The 16,397-nt window shown below is 41.5% G+C and overlaps 1 protein-coding gene across 3 annotated transcripts in view; it reads right to left on the minus strand.

Moving 5' to 3' along the window:
* LOC124622560 (protein croquemort-like) overlaps positions 1–9,203 on the minus strand; it is an 86,983-nt gene extending 77,780 nt beyond the window's left edge. For 2 of the 3 annotated variants that reach the window (XM_047148299.1, XM_047148298.1), the window contains exon 1: positions 9,056–9,203. The gene's annotated coding sequence lies outside the window, so the exon portion shown is untranslated. Of the gene's footprint in view, positions 1–9,016 lie in introns of all 3 variants that reach the window. The other variant, XM_047148300.1, reaches the window with a different exon arrangement.
* Positions 9,204–16,397: the final 7,194 nt, after the last annotated feature.

Raw genomic sequence — 16,397 nt, forward strand, 5'->3', positions numbered from 1 at the left:
CATGCGGATAAGAAGCCTGTCATCTCGACTGCTAGTGATACGAGGCCGTTGGGATCCAGCACGGCGTCCCGTATTACCCTCCTGAACCCACCGATTCCAAATTCTGCTAACAGTTACTGAATCTAGACCTTTATCAAAGTCGGAAACGTGATGGTACGCATTCCTCCTCCTTACACGAGGCATCACAGCAATGTTTCACCTGGCAACGCCTGTCAACTGCTGTTTGTGTATGAGAAATCGGTTGGAAACTTTCCTCATGTCAGCACGTTGTAGGTGTCACCAACCTTGTGTGAATGCTCTAAGTATCTAATCATTTGCATATCACAGCATCTTCTCCCTGTCGGTTAAATTACGCGTCTGTAGCGCGTCATCTTCGTGGTGTAGCAATTTTACTGGCCAGTGTGTATTGTAGTAATTTCTGAGTAGCAACTATGCAGTCTTTAATTGTCCTAAATACATTTCCTTATTGCTCACTGTACATTAACAATTAGAACCTGTCAACTTCAGTTACCACACTAACATTAGAAAGGATGTCAAATAACAGACTGTTACTTACTGTTCGTGTACGAGGGAGTGCTGAAAAGTAATGCCTCCGAATTATTCATGTGATAACTCTCAAAGATTTTTAGATAAAAGAAACTTTATTCAAATTCTGCATCTTTATTCTTCATGTCTACATATTTATTCCTCAACATAGTCATTCTGGCAACGAATGTGTTTCTCCCAACGAGAGACCGGTTTATTGTTACTGTAACTCTAGAATGTTTGATTTTCTGGAGGGAGCCACACTCTCACCTCTGCTTGTACCGCATTTATCACTATCAAAGTAAAGTCCTCGAACGTGTTCTTTAAGTTTTGCAAACACATCGACATCGGATGGGGTCAAGATAAGGTTAGCACTACCGTTTCTTTCATTATGAGCACGAACAACCCAACGGTGCACATGACCGATCTCAAAACAATCATAATCGTACACTGCTTTCATTCTTCTATGGGTTTCAGTCGGAGGCACGTTTTCTGCGGTTAGAAACTCGATTACACCACGCTGATTCTCTCGTACCGATGTAGTTGTTACACACCGCCATGTTACACGCTACAATTCGAAGCCCTCTAGTGGCACAGGTATGCAACTTTCTTCAACGAAGCGGTAAAGTCGACCGAATAACATCCATGACGTCTAATATCTCAACCGACATTGAGAACAGAATAAAAAATTCGGAGATATTGCTTTTCAGCACAGCCTCGGTCATTATATTTTAACTGCAGCATAAAAAAAATGGTTCAAATGGCTCTGAGCACTATGCGACTTAACTCCTGAGGTCATCAGTCGCCTAGAACTTAGAACTAATTAAACCTAACTAACCTAAGGACATCAAACACATCCATGCCCGAGGAGGAATTCGAACCTGCGACCGTAGCGGTCGCTCGGCTCCAGACTGTAGCGCCTAGAACCGCACGGCCATCACGTCCGGCAACTGCAGCATCATATTACATTCATTTGCTAATGGAAGTCGTCCTAAACAATACATCATAATTTCAGGAGAACAGTGGTGTCCATATCTGTAACACCAGAGGAAGAATGGCTCTGAGCACTATGGGACTTAACATCTGTGGTCATCAGTCCCCTAGAACTTAGAACTACTTAAACCTAACTAACCTAAGGACATCACACACATCCATGCCCGAGGCAGGACTCGAACCTGCGACCGTAGCAGTCGCGCGGTTCCGGACTGAGCGCCTAGAACCGCTAGACCACCGCGGCCGGCCCAGAGGAAGAAATGACTAACTGGCCATTATTAAAACCGTCAGTCACTCACAAAGGTGTTCAATAAGCAGCAACAAGACTTTTTGATTATTTGCCCAATAACATAAAATGTCTGACAGTTTGCAACCTAAAATAATTTCTCCTGGTCGAAATTGTGCTTAAAAACAGGTAGGCTGCTATAAAAAAAACCTTTTTTAAGTGTAGCTGGATAATTACGTCTAAAAATAACGTATTCTTTAATGTTAACACTAATCGTGTATACATAGCCTGTAAACTGACTCCTTCCACATCATTTATGTAAAAGAAACTTTGAAATAATCTACATGACATACAATTAACTAATGAAATTATAGTACGAAGGATACATTATTAAATTTTGTATGTGACTTGTTGGTTGCAGGATGCAAAATTTAGTACACAGAACTGCAACCAGTGGTAGCAATACAGTTAGGTATCTATTCGAACAGAGCTTGGATGACAAATACATGTGTATAATTCCATGCTGCTTCAACTCTGTACAGAGTTTGTCAATCACAGTGACTGGCAAGTGTTGGCATGCTAGTTTGTCAGCAGCCTGTGACTATGCCTTTTAATGGTAGGGGTATCTAGAGACCTACAGACCAGGCCAACACTCGAACACGCTCTGAATTGAGGGGGGGGGGGGGGGTCAAGAAAGGCGAGGAAACATGCGGTCTTATGTTATCTTGTTGAATGATAACGTCATCGTACTTAACACATCAGGAGCGTAATGAGTGAGTCCAAAATACCGGCTCTGCACACTGGAAGTAATTAGAGTGTTTACCCCATACGATCTAAATCTAACCGTGCGTATCCACAGATACTCTGCAAGCCACAGTACGATGCGTGGCGGGACTGCTACGGTCGCAGGTTCGAGTCCTGCCTCGGGCATGGATGTGTGTGATGTCCTTAGGTTAGTTAGGTTTAAGTAGTTCTAAGTTGTAGGGGACTGATGACCACAGATGTTAAGTCCCATAGTGCTCAGAGTCATTTGATGCGTGGCGGAGGGTACGTTTACCCAGTACTAGTCATTTCACTTCCTCTTCCACTAGTAAATAGAGCGACGGAGAAACGACTATAAGCCTCCGTGCGAGTCCTGATTTCTCTTATGTTCGCGATCCTTACGCAGAAATGTAAGTTGGCGGCAGTAGGATCGACACACAGTCAGCTTGAAATGCCAATTTTCTAAATTTTCCCAATAGCGTTTCTCGAAAAGAACATCGCATTCCCTTCAGGGATTCCCATTTCAGTTCACGAAGCATCTCCGATGTTCCCTTAAATCTGACCTGGTGTTGATCCTCAAGAATGGGTCGCACTAGTGTTCTTTGCGGTCTCTTTCACAGATGAGACGCTCTTTCCTAAACCTCTTCCAATAAAACGAAGTTGACCATTCGCCTTACATGATCCTTCCGTTTCGTATCGCTTTGCAACTTTACGCCTGGATATTTTATTGACCTGGCTGCATCAACATAGTTTACATCTTTCTGTTTTTAGAGCTATCTGCCATTCATCAAATTGATTAGAAATTTTGTCTTCATCATTTTTTTCTCCTACAGTCACTCAACAAGACACCTTCACGTATGCAACAGAATCATCAGCAAACAGCCGAGCAGAGTGGCCGCGCGGTTTGAGGCGTCGTGTCACGGACTGCGCGTCCCCTACCGCCCGTGGTTCGAGTCCTCCCTCGGGCATGGGTATGTGTGTTGTTCTTAGCATAGGTTAGTTTAAGTAGTGTGTAAGTCTAGGGACCGATGATCTAAGCAGTTTCGTCCCTTAGGAATTCACATAAATTTGAACATTTGAACATCAGCAGACAGCCGCATCAGATCATTTGTGTACACGAAAATAACAGTGCTACTCTTCCCTGGGACACTCCTGACGATATCTTTGTCTCCGATGAACCTTCGCCATCGAGGAGAACAGTATAGGGTGCTATTACTTAAGCAGCCTTCGAAGCACTCACATATCTGGGAACCTATGAGCATGCTAATACCTTCGTCAATAGCCTGCAGTGTCAAATGCTTTTCTGAAATATGGAATCTGCCGGTTACCCTTTATCCATAATTCGCTAGATATCATCTGAGAAAAGGACAAGCTGAGGGACAAGCTGAGTTTCGCACCATAATGATAGACGCTGGCCCCATAGGACGACGACAGGTGGAATCTGACAGTGTTCGCTATCCTCGGAATCACCACACACGGATACGTCTAACTTGACGCTGCACTTAGAAGCAGGATTTGCCTGGAAAGACGATATGGTGCCACCGCTGCATCCAGTGTTGTAGTCAGCTGCTCCAACGCGAGACTCAATAGAAAGACACGCCGTGGCGCGTACACCACGGACGTGACTCGGCAGGTCTTACGAGTGCCAGCAGCCGTCTCCGTCGGGGGGTGAGTAACTAGTCCAGAAGAATTTAATAATTCTCGACTGTGTGTTTAAATGCATGCAAGTTCTCGACAGCACAAGACAAAAGGAAGACCTTTAGTGGATACCTTTTCAATTACATATTGGTTTCTCGTAAGCCCTGGATGAGGCCGAGCGTTCGCGAAGTGTGGCGGACAAGCTGCCTAGCGTGACGTTACAAGTTCGTTGAGGGGCCCGTATATCTCGTTGGTCCAGCACCGACGTCGGCGCTCCTTTCTTTTTTTTATTTTAATCTTATGGGACTTAACTGCTAAGGTTATCAGTCGGTAAGCTTAAACACTACTTAGCCTCAATTATCCTAAGGACAAACACACACAGCCATGCCCGAGGGAGGACTCGAACTCCGCCGGCACCAGCTGCACAGTTCATGATTGCAGCTCGGCGCTACTGTCTCTGACGCCGCGTCAAGGGAGCAGTACTGATGGTCGCTCTGCTGACACTGCTCTCCAGACGTCGCACCGTCCGTGTGGGTGCTTGCCTTGCTGTAAACAAGTCTGTTTCCTGCACGTGCCGTGGCTGTATGACCCTACAGGACCGAGCCAGTAAAACGTCTGTCCTCTCGGTCATCGGAGCAGCTGAGATCCTGCATAGTGTTCAGAATGGCCGTTCCGAACCCGTGGATTCCATATTCACGTTGTTACGTAAGGTTCCGTCCAACGTAAGAAGCGACATCGCAGAAAGTAAACCGCATTCCCAACAGGTCACAGTCCTGCTGCTGTCTAACTTGTACATGTGCTGATAAACGTCCTTCTTGCACGAGGCATGAAACAACCTTCTCCAAAGCAACTGTATCCAAAAGCGATTTTTGATCGAGAAGCCAACCTGCCTAATCTTTCCTTATCTACAGAATATAGATAATGTACCACTCCAGATGTTGTACCTTAAGTTAATGCGGACAAATGGGGAAAACAATGCTGTAACGTTCCAAAACAGCACTAGTAGGGTGCAGTATGACCAGTCACATCGATTAAATATCTAGGCATGATGTTGCAAAGCGATATGAAATGAGGTAAGCTCATCAGATTGGTAGCAGGGAAGGTGAATGTTCGAATTCGCGTTATTGAGAGAATTGTGGGAAAGTGTAACTCATTCACAAAGGGAATGGCATATAGAAACGCTAGTGCGACCCTACTTAAGTACTGCACTAGGTCGGATTAAAATCAATTATAGAAACAGTTCAGAGGCGTGCTGCTTAATTTGCTACAAGTACACTACTGGCCATTAAAACTGCTACACCACGAAGATGATGTGCTACAGACGCGAAATTTAACCGACAGGAAGAAGATGGTGTGATATGCAAATGATTAGCTTTTCAGAGCTGACATGAGGAAAGTTTCCAACCGATTTCTCATACACAAACAGCAGTTGACCGGAGTTTCCTGGTGAAACGTTGTTGTGATCCCTCCTGTAAGGAGGAGAAATGCTAATCATCACGTTTCCGACTTTGATAAAGGTCGGATTGTAGCCTATCGCAATTGCGATTTATCGTATTGCGACATTGCTGCTCGTGTTGGTCGAGATCCGATGACTGTTAGCAGAATATTGAGTCGGTGGGTTCAGGAGGGTAATACGTAACGCCGTGCTGGATTCCAATGGCCTCGTATCACTAGCAGTCGAGATGACAGGCATCTTATCCGCATGGCTGTAACGGATCGTGCAGCCACGTCTCGATACCTGAGTCAACAGATGGGGACGTATGCAAGACAACAATCATCTGCACGAACAGTTCGACGACGTTTGCAGCAGCATGGACTATCAGTTCGGAGACCATGGCTGCGGTTACCCTTGACGCTGCATCACAGACAGGAGCGCCTGTGATGGTGTACTCGACGACGAACCTGGGTGCACGAATGGCAAAACGTCATTTTTTCGGATGAATCCAGATTCTGTTTACAGTAACATGATGGTCGCATCCGTGTTTGTCGGCATCGCGGTGAACGCACATTGGAAGCGTGTATTCGTTATCGCCAAACTGGCGTATCACCCGGCGTGATGGTATGGGGTGCCATTGGTTACACGTCTCGGCCACGCCTTGTTCGAATTGACGGCGCTTTCAACAGTGGACGTTACATTTCAGATGTGTTACGACCCGTGGCTCTACTCTTCATTCGATCCCTGTGAAACCCTACATTTCAGCAGGATAATGCACGACCGCAAGTTGTAGGTCCTAAACGGGCCTTTGTGGATACAGAAAATGTTCGATTGCTGCACTGGCCATCACATTCTCCAGATCTCTCACCAATTGAAAACGTCTGGGCAATGGTGGCCGAGCAACTGGCTCGTCTCTATACGCTAGTCACTAGTCTTGATGAACTGTGGTATCGTGTTGAAGCTGCATGGGCAGCTGTACCTGTACACGCCATCGAAGCTCTGTTCGACTCGATGCCCAGGCGTATCAATGTCGTTATTACGGCCAGATGTGGTTGTTCTGGGTACTGATTTCTTCTGATCTATGCACTCAAATTGCGTGAAAATGTAATCACATGTCAGTTCTAGTATAATATATTTGTCCAATGAATGCCCGTTTATCATCTGCATTTGTTCTTGGTGTAGCAATTTTAATGGCCAGTAGTGCAGGTTCGATCAGCACGCACGTATTACGGAAATGTTTCAGGAACTGAAATCCCTGCAGGGAGGATGACATTCATTCCGAGGAACACTACTGAGAAAGTGTGGACAACTAGCATTTTCGGCTGACTGAAGAACGATTCTACTTCCACCAGCGTCTTTTTCCCTTCGCTCTCTTTGCAAGTGAAACCAGAAAATGACTAGTAGTGGCACAGGGTACCCTCTGCCACACACCGTACGATAGTTTGTGGAGTATGTCTGTCGCTGTAGATACATTGTGCGGCTGCACAGAGACGCTTATCATTTGCGAATCCATCCCTGTAGTAACATTTCATGACAGTATAGCGTTTATTCGATGTAGGGCCAATTTGAGAACATTTTTCCCCACTAACGTCTTATGATTTTGCGGCCTCTCCTTTACCTAGTACTCTTTCACCCTTGCCAATTTTCGCTACTAATTGTGACACAAACAGTATACAAACCATGCACATTGGCGCCCTTCTCAGCTCAGTGCCCTAAGAGGCGGCTTATGTCGCTTAGGCCTTAAACCGCCCTGGTTACATCCATGGTGTTGCGACTTTAATACCTTCCAATGTATTAAGTGTAGAGTAGGAGAAAATCGGGTATCACCGCAGTGGTCAGCACCCTGGATTCTCATTCCGGAGAACGATGGTTCAAATCCGCATCTGCCCATCCAGATTTAGACTCTCCGTAATTTCCCTAAATCGCTTCAGGCAAGTGCCGCGATGGTCCCTTTGGAAGGGCAGTGCCGATTTCCTTCCCATGCATTACAACATACCGAGCTTGTGCTCCGCCTCTAATGACCTAGTTGTCGACGGAGTGTTAAACCCTAATGTTCCTTCCTTCTTTGTGTATTGTAGTATAGTCGGGTAATATGGAATACCGTGATTTTTTGGCCACCGAGTGGTGCACAAAAGCAGGAGACGTATGATCTACCTCAAAGTGTTTCTGTGGAGCTCTGTACCGAGTCCAGTTCGTCTCCCGACATCGCGTGTGTTATGGCGCAGAAAAATTGTTTGCTTAGTTTGGCAAAATTTTCTGAGTGAAGTTATCAAAAATATGCCATACTTATTGAAAATGTACACTTAAGATTAAAACTATGTAATTAAGTAACTGACTGGTAGATCGTTATTTATTTCTCGATTTTTGACTAATGTTACAGCTGGTTCTGTTGTTCCGCTGTCAAGTCCTAGATGGCATATCCTGTTATGTGGAATATTTGCTATTGGATGAAATTCACCTTGACTTTGCGGGAGCTGAGAATGAAGACTACATTTGTGACTTTTGCAAACAGATCAATGTAAAACGAATCACTTGTAGTTCAGAACTTTGTTTTGAAGTTACTAAACGTAACAGATTTGTGGTTGAATCTAATTATATTTTCTACCACTGATAATTAATTAAGAGTTTATATTAGTATCACTGTCTGAACTGTATTTTGTCTACATAAAATTTTTTATCGCTAAATTTGCGTCATCATCTGCCTTTTTACAATCCTATTCCACGTTTCCCAACTGATCCATATTAGCCTCCAAATGCAACTCCCTTTCGGAAGTGTTTTATCGGTGATAAATTTTTAAATTTCATCAAGAGAAATGCAAATTGGCGGATAACTGAAGTTTATAATAAAGTGGCCGGCCGCTGTGGCCGATCGGGTCTAGGCGCTTCAGTCCGGAACCGCGCTGCTGCTACGGTCGCAGGTTGGAATCCTGCATCGGGCATAGGTATGTGTGATGTCCTTAGGTTAGTTAGGTTTAAGTAGTTGTAAGTCTAGGGGACTGATGACCTCATATGTCAAGTCCCATAGTGCTTAGAGCCATTTGAATCATAGCAAAGTGTGTTTGGGATCTAAGAAGAATTCTATTTGGCGATAGAATTACAAATGTAAATGTTATGCCATAATACCCTAATTTCATCTAACTTCAAAAAAACATTAAAAGAGATTTTTCTGTCACTTTGACAATAAAAAATGTCAGTAATATGATAATTCGTGTTACAAAAATGTTTTTAAAACTAGATGTCTTACGAAATTTAACTCGCAATCACTTTAAAATCTAATTGCCTGTCTGTAAGCAAATAAAATATATCTGCCGGCTTCAGTTTAAGGAAGATCATTTAGTAGAATCTGCTCCTAAGCTCAGCGATACAGTCTTTTGACACAGGCCGTCACATCGAAACGTACTCTCTCCCGCTTTGCACACGATAGCCTATCAACATACCTGCCTCGCAAACAGCGCCGATGATCTCGAAGCACTCACCGTTGTGTCTAGGCTCCTCCAGCACTTCTGCAACTACTGCTATTTCCCCGGACTGCTGTGTGACGCTAGGTTTGGACACGTGGTTATCTGCGGTGCGTGCCACGCGGCCCTTTTGGTGACAGTTGACGGCGGCAGGAGCGGTACGCCTGTCGGCTGCTCAGCACCACTGCGCTGCTGCAGGACACAGCCTTTTTTTTTTAAGAGTCCCTTTATCGTTGATGTCAGCTGTGTTCCCTGGTAGATAATGCGTGATACTCGTTGGTAGCTGAGTGATAAAAATTCGAGGTCGAAGGTATCTGGGGATCTTTGAATTTTATCACACAAACCCGGCACATTTTAGCGAAAGAAAATCGTTTGTGCTCTTCGCTGTACAGAAGTGTTCTGTTTGGCGGGTGGTAAATAATGTGGGAACTATCATGTTAATCTTACGTCGCTTTCGATGCCGAATTACATTTCTCAGGGAACTCTTCTTATTATAGCACGATTCTTTTGAATCACCTATTTGTGGATATGAGGGTCCAGTTACTTCACCGCCCTTCACCTCTCTCTCTCCAACGCACACAAACCGTAACCTCCACTTCTCATCCATCGTGATTAGGGATTTCGCAAATTTTCTAACTCACCTCCTTCGACAGACAACTGTGGGTCCACGAGTTACCACTTGTTGAAATGTTCATTACCAGTTCAAACGTGCCTTTTTTGGAAGTGGTAAATTTAAGCTAGGTGAGCAAAAGCTACGTTTGTTCGGTTGGAGGAAACTAAATGAAGAACACGTTTGGCGACACTTCCTCTGGCAGGTTGCTTGAATTTGCCCGCACGATGACCTGACTGGCTAACTTCAATGTTAAATTTACAGGTAGCGGTGTAACGTATCGAATTTTTTTCCTAACAGTTATTTCTCAACAAAACCACCTCTGCAACTCCTTATAAACTTTTCAGACTTTTTCTGACAACTCTGTGTAACTGATGAGCCTAAGAGACCACGGATGCCGGACATCACACATCACACACAACCATGCCCGAGGCATGACTGTGACTGTGACTGTGACTGTAGCGGTCGCACGGTTCCAGACTGTAGCGCCTAGAACCGCTCGGCCACTTCGGCCGGCTGTTAATAAAAGTAGTGCGTCCGTCTCGCTCGCTCAATGTTAGTTCAGTCGAAGATTTTGTCTATTGTTCTGGATTTGTAGGCAGTCTGAGATCTTTGGGAGACACTACATACGTGTGGGTTGAACATTCTATGTTAATAGTAGTTAATAATTGTTTTAACAGTACGACTAAGATTAACAAGCTTAATTTTGGTCTTCATTATAGTTGAACCATTTACCGCGGAACCATTTGATTGAGCAGATGCCACTGGATCATCGATTTCAAAAGGAAAAATATTGACTTGGGGTAAGTAACAATCTGACACTAACTTTAAAACTTGTATTTTGACTCTTTTAAAATTAATAATGCTCACAATTAACACATCCAATAAACTGAGTATACATTAACAATTTGCTTTACAAAATCATTGGATGTGATTGCTATACATTGTCTCAATCATCACTTATGAATACGAGCATTGCATTAGTAACAAAACAACGATTTCCAACTTCTGTTGAGATTCGTTTTACAGTTAGCAAACATCATAGTCTCTCGCAAATAAAAAATCATTACTGCCCATAGCGAGTAAGTATATATCGAGCACACATCAGGTACAACACGCCTTTACACTTAAGTGTCCTCCATACATCTCTCAATCTAAAGTTACACTAACACATTACCCATAACGCGTTATCAGCGATCGCTGTTGAGCAGCGACGCTACTACACAATCGATACTACATTTGACTATCTCAGGTTCAATATAATATTTTCTTACAAAACTTGAATTAATTTTCCCTGTGTATACACCTTTTAGCTGAAATTTTGTCTTTTATATATTTCACTATCAATCGCATATTACATGTACGCAATTCATCCATACGATATATATTGTTTACTATGACAAACGAATCTTCTGGATATTGGGCTCAGGATCATAGGTTTTAGCCTAAAAATTGCAAGATACAGGTGTGCCAACACCTTGTAACTAAGCAGGGTTTACTGATCTGGAGAAGTAGAGCGAACTCGCAAAAAAGCGCGACTTTGTGAAGATGTTGTCATTTAAATGTCTTTGAAGGTGCCAGATAAGTCGAAAGCTAATTCCCTTCTTTTACGTTCTTAATGCTGCCCAGGACATATTCCTCTTTTTCGTGCTGTGATAAGAGTATTTTTTGTTCTAATTCCCAACTTTTACACTACCATGATTTTGACGTTAGACTTCCATAGCTCCGCAAACGATGTAAGTTTTGTCGACTCGAGCGACGACTGATCCAGTATAAGATTTTTTTTTTTATTGCCTTCCGAACCATGTTACTTGAGCTGGGCATTATGTCTTAAGATTTTTGTCATCGTTTATTTTAAAGTATGCAATCCGAATTAAATATGAGTATGATTGGCTGAAATAAGCTGGAGAACTGCGAAACAATGAGTGCACGACAAAAAGCTATCAACGTTTCATATCCTGTACAAAAACTGCCCAACTTAAGCTTGTTTTGTCCGAAAATAAATTTTCTACAAGACAGCATAGTAGTTTTTGAAGAAAGTTCAGTAAAACATTTTATACTGCTTAGAAATAAGGTGACATTTTTCTGATTATTATTTCTATAGCAGTTTTCTGGTTAGTTTAATTTCCTGTGAGTTTATCGGTAAAATTTTAAATGTTCGATCAAACAGTATATCATTTTGTATAGAGCTGGGATAATTCTGGTGTGGTACATGCATTGTTTTGAGCGTCCAAAGATTTTTCGCTGATTTTAAGTCACCGGTGAATAAAATCTTTAACACATAAACAAGGAAACGATAATCAACTGTAAAACCAATTATTTTTAAATTTCAAATGTAGCACTCAGAATGCAACGCACTGCTACGAAACACAGTTTCGTGTGTAAATGCGTAATTTTTCGCACGCAATAAAAGTTTTGCAAACCCTTCTTATAATTACCATAAGAATATATTTTTTATTTTATCTATTTCACTTTAAACCCCTTCATGACGTGCGATTTGCGTAAAACTGGAATTTATGTGCATTTTATGAGTAACTTTAGACCACTATATATAATGGCAACGGATAAAGCTTTCACAAAACAACAGAATGAACATTAATTTAATGTGTCTACCTTTTAAAAAAAATTTGAATCGATTCGCACAAGTCTGAAACATAGAAGTGGAGCACGTCAGAAAAACACAAAAAACGTGTTTTTGAACGTAAAATCCGAATTAAGTTAGATTTTTGAAAGGCGGATATTCAGTTTTATCGTAAGAATGCTTTTTTTCTTTATTTGATTTATTTTAAGGACACATACAGCGCAAAACTGCGAAAAAATTCGAATTTTTTAATGCGGATTTTATGAGACTGATTCTTTAAGAATAACGTTGCAAAGATTCATAATCGAATTTTGGCTTGAAATATGTTTTAGAAAAGCTTGTTTGGCCGTCTGCACCTGGCACGCCCACTTTTTCTATACTGTGATCCACACCTTAACTACGCTAGATATTTTTTGTTCGTTAGTTTTTCGTTCACACAATCGAAAAACGAGCTGCAGATGAGTCTAGAAGGCTGTGAGGAAGATTATAATTCCGTATTCCAATGTTTTAGCGTGGTTTTTTGAATATTACATGCTACAAACTTAGTTTCCAGTTTTGTATATATCAACCTGTTTTGTTCGATATGACTCATAACAGTTGACTCAGAATCAAAAAAGTGAGGAAATGTCAAATTTCACTTGGAGAAGGTATAGGAAACTTAAATAATAGTGTTACAGATGCTAAGTGTGAAGAACAATTTTGCGGAAAAGTCACTAAGTTCATCGAATAAGAAAATTAGTGAAGGAATTGATGATGCTGTGTACAATGCCAAAGACGAGTTTTCCAGTGGATTTTAGGTTCACTGACTTAGAAATACTTGCTCACATGATTAATGTTTCATGTGCTTGTAATAATCGTGGCTCAAAGGGCCTCAGACTCTATGATGACAGTGAGAGAATTGGCACTGTAAGTAATATACATATTTTGCGTAAAATTTGTAAAGATGATATTCAATTCAAGACTCCTGCTCTCCATGGGTAGATGTACGAGGCAAATAAAAGATTATGTTACGCCATGAGATACTCAGGTGTAGGCAGAGAAGGCAAAAATTTGTTTTGTGGCTTGATGAACATGAACTCCAGTGACTAGATACAGTCGTTACAACAGAACACTCCTCAGTGATCTTGAAGTCGAGTGAAAGGAGGACATGAAAGCAGCTGTTGAAGAAGCTGTAGATATTAACAATGAAGGGTGAGAAGAACGCTTTGTAGTGAAGATTTGTGTGTTGCTTGTGATGGAACCTGGATGAAGAGGGGCCATACATCACTTCATGGTGTGTCATCTGTCCTTAGTGTGGATACAGGGAAAATCTGAAACTTACAAGTAATGAACAAATATTTCTCTCAGTGTGACACAAGAAAAAACAGTGATGACAGTGAAGAAGAAAGGTGACAGTGAGAACACAAGAAAGTGTTCAGCAAGAATTACCAGAGGTCAAGTGTTGGGATGGCAGCAGCTGGGCTCAAACAAATATTCCAAAGGTCAGTTGAACATGGTGTTAGCTGTGTGAAATATGTAGGTGATGTAGATTCCTGTGGTTTTAAGACTGTTTTGGAGAGCAATCCTTATGGCTCACAAACTAAAATTGAAAAACTGGAATGTGTTCCGCCATGTTCAAAAGCGAAAGCGAGGTAGACGTCTAAGACTGAAGAAAGAAATGAAAGGAAGATGGAAAGCCACTAGTAGGTGTTAACAGATTGACAGACGAGGAAATTCACACTTTATAGATATAATATGGAAAAGCTATCACCGGAAACCTACGTAGTGTGAAAACATTGCATCAACCAATGTAGGCAATATTCTTTCTCAAACCTTCCACAGATGATAATTTTCAACATTCCCTTTGTGACATACCGTGGTGCAAATATCTTCCGGCAGAAGCCGGTGAAAAGCCGTACATCCACAAACATGCTTTGCCACTTGAGGTTTCAGATGTTAAAAAACCAGGTACCTAGCCCATCGCGAACGGCTCAAAAAAATGTGTACATCGGAAAACACAGAATACAAATGAGAGCTGCAATCACCTTATACGGATGCATTGTTCAAAAAACACTATTTGTTTCCTAGTCTAGTGTTTAATAGTGGGAATGTAGGTAGCAATATGTGCCTGCAGAGATTATGCTTCCATCCAGGTGCATTCACACTGAAAATACTCAGAAGCATCGATGAAGTGTTAGTGGAGAATGCTCAGGCAGCAGAAGAAAAATTACAAAAGTTGGCTAGGCAAAAGAGGCAGGAGAAGAGATTACTTCAGGAAGACGAGAAAGAGCATAAAGATTATGCGTATGGACAGCATTAGTCCTAGAGGGATAGCAATATTGTCAAAAACTGACACAAAAATTTTAAATGTGAATTGCAGTACACTTTTTTTTTAGCTATAATGTAGCTTTTCTCATGAACTATAAAAGCTAACATCTTGGAATTTGGCATAGTTCCTAAGAATTACTTACTTTTTTATTATTTTTCTCTGAGGAAATTTATCGTTTAAAATTTGGGAAAAATAGAGCAGTTGCCGGTAACACAAAACTGAAAAATTAATTTCAAAGTAATTATGGCCTTAAACAAAAGTCTCTTCCACACGTTTTATTAGCCTTTTATGTAGATGTAAATTGTAAAATTTTGGATTCATTGATTGATTAGTTTACGGGAAAAGGTATATTATAGAAACAACGATAATTAAAAATTCAAATCCTTATAAAATGTATGTCCATGCACACTTTCAAACAAAAATTTTCACAGAATATCGTGGATTATGTTGTACATAATAGTCTCAAGTTTTATTAATTTAGCTGTAATATATATATATATATATATATATATATATATATATATATATGTGTGTGTGTGTGTGTGTGTGTGTGTGTGTACAAGAAAGGATTTTGCCCTACGTCTGTCCTTAAACCGTTTCCGCCCATTAGACTCACGTAAGAACAAACTGTAAGTACTATATTTAGCTCGCCTTTAAATCATTGTGCCTGAACAACGGATGAAGATTAAGGGGCAACAAAAAATTCTTTTGACTTCATCCATTTATCTACCTTCATGCAAATTTTGAATCGATATGTACAAGTTTAAAGTATAGAAAGGGCTAGCTTCAAAAAGCTCTCAGGAAAACTTTTTTTTTTTTTTGCACGTAAAATCCAAACGAAGAAAGGTTTTTTCCAAACGGTTAAAACTTGTCTTAGGCCAAGGTCCGATGCACCGGTGGACCAAATTTGAACCATAAGTACTCGCTCCAGTCTGGAGTTATTGAACGGTGACTTTCTACAGGTAAAATACGAACGGTGCACATACAAATGGTACCATTAACTTAGCGTTAATATCAGCCCAATTAAAATCTTTCGCAAAAAATTAATAGATGCACAATTTGCCTCTGCAATAGCTCTGGTTCACCGTTCGAACCATACTTAATACACTGTAACGTAGCTAAAGTAACACAGATATTCGAATGGCTGTGCAAATGGCTACTGATTCTGGTTAAACCAAAACCTTTTCGCCCCACGTTCCTAGCTCAAATAGGAACGCTGTAATGATAAAAGACAATAATATAAGATATCGATGCAAGTGATAATCTTTTTGTGTAATTGTGGCAGACTTCCTGCTTTGACTAAATTATTGCAGTACGATGTTTTTGTTTATAACAAACTCCTCTTTGGTGTAATAGTATGTCACGTAGGCTCTTTCTGTACCTGTCTTCATTCTCCTCTATATGGCATGTCATGTGTTTGTGAAATGGTTGTAGTCATGAATATTTCTTTTATAAACAATACTTATGAACTTTATTAACATTACTGATATTGGTATTAAATGGTTGGTAGTACTTTATTGTACTCGTCATTTTGCTGTCACATTTTCTAGTGTTCCTTGGTGGACGTATAATTTAGTGTCAGATACAGTCAGAACGTCGCCATGTTAGCGTGCTGCCCGAAGGCGCACGGCAATGCGGTTTACTTGTTAACGCGGGGATTCCTGGAAGCGGTTGCGCAGCCGCCTGCGGCTCGGCGGTCCAAACCTTCCTTTCGGCATACACCGCGCTTGGTTTACACAGCTGCCTCGCTCGCCACCTATAAGTCGCTCAAACACAGCCTTCGCTCTCCATGAACAGTTTATACGTATAAAATCTTGGATTGTAGCGTCACATAGTTTGGTTGCTGTCCGCCACGTAGCTT

The sequence above is a fragment of the Schistocerca americana genome, chromosome 7, assembly GCF_021461395.2.
Source record: "Schistocerca americana isolate TAMUIC-IGC-003095 chromosome 7, iqSchAmer2.1, whole genome shotgun sequence".
In the NCBI taxonomy this organism is placed as follows: Eukaryota; Metazoa; Arthropoda; class Insecta; order Orthoptera; family Acrididae; genus Schistocerca; species Schistocerca americana.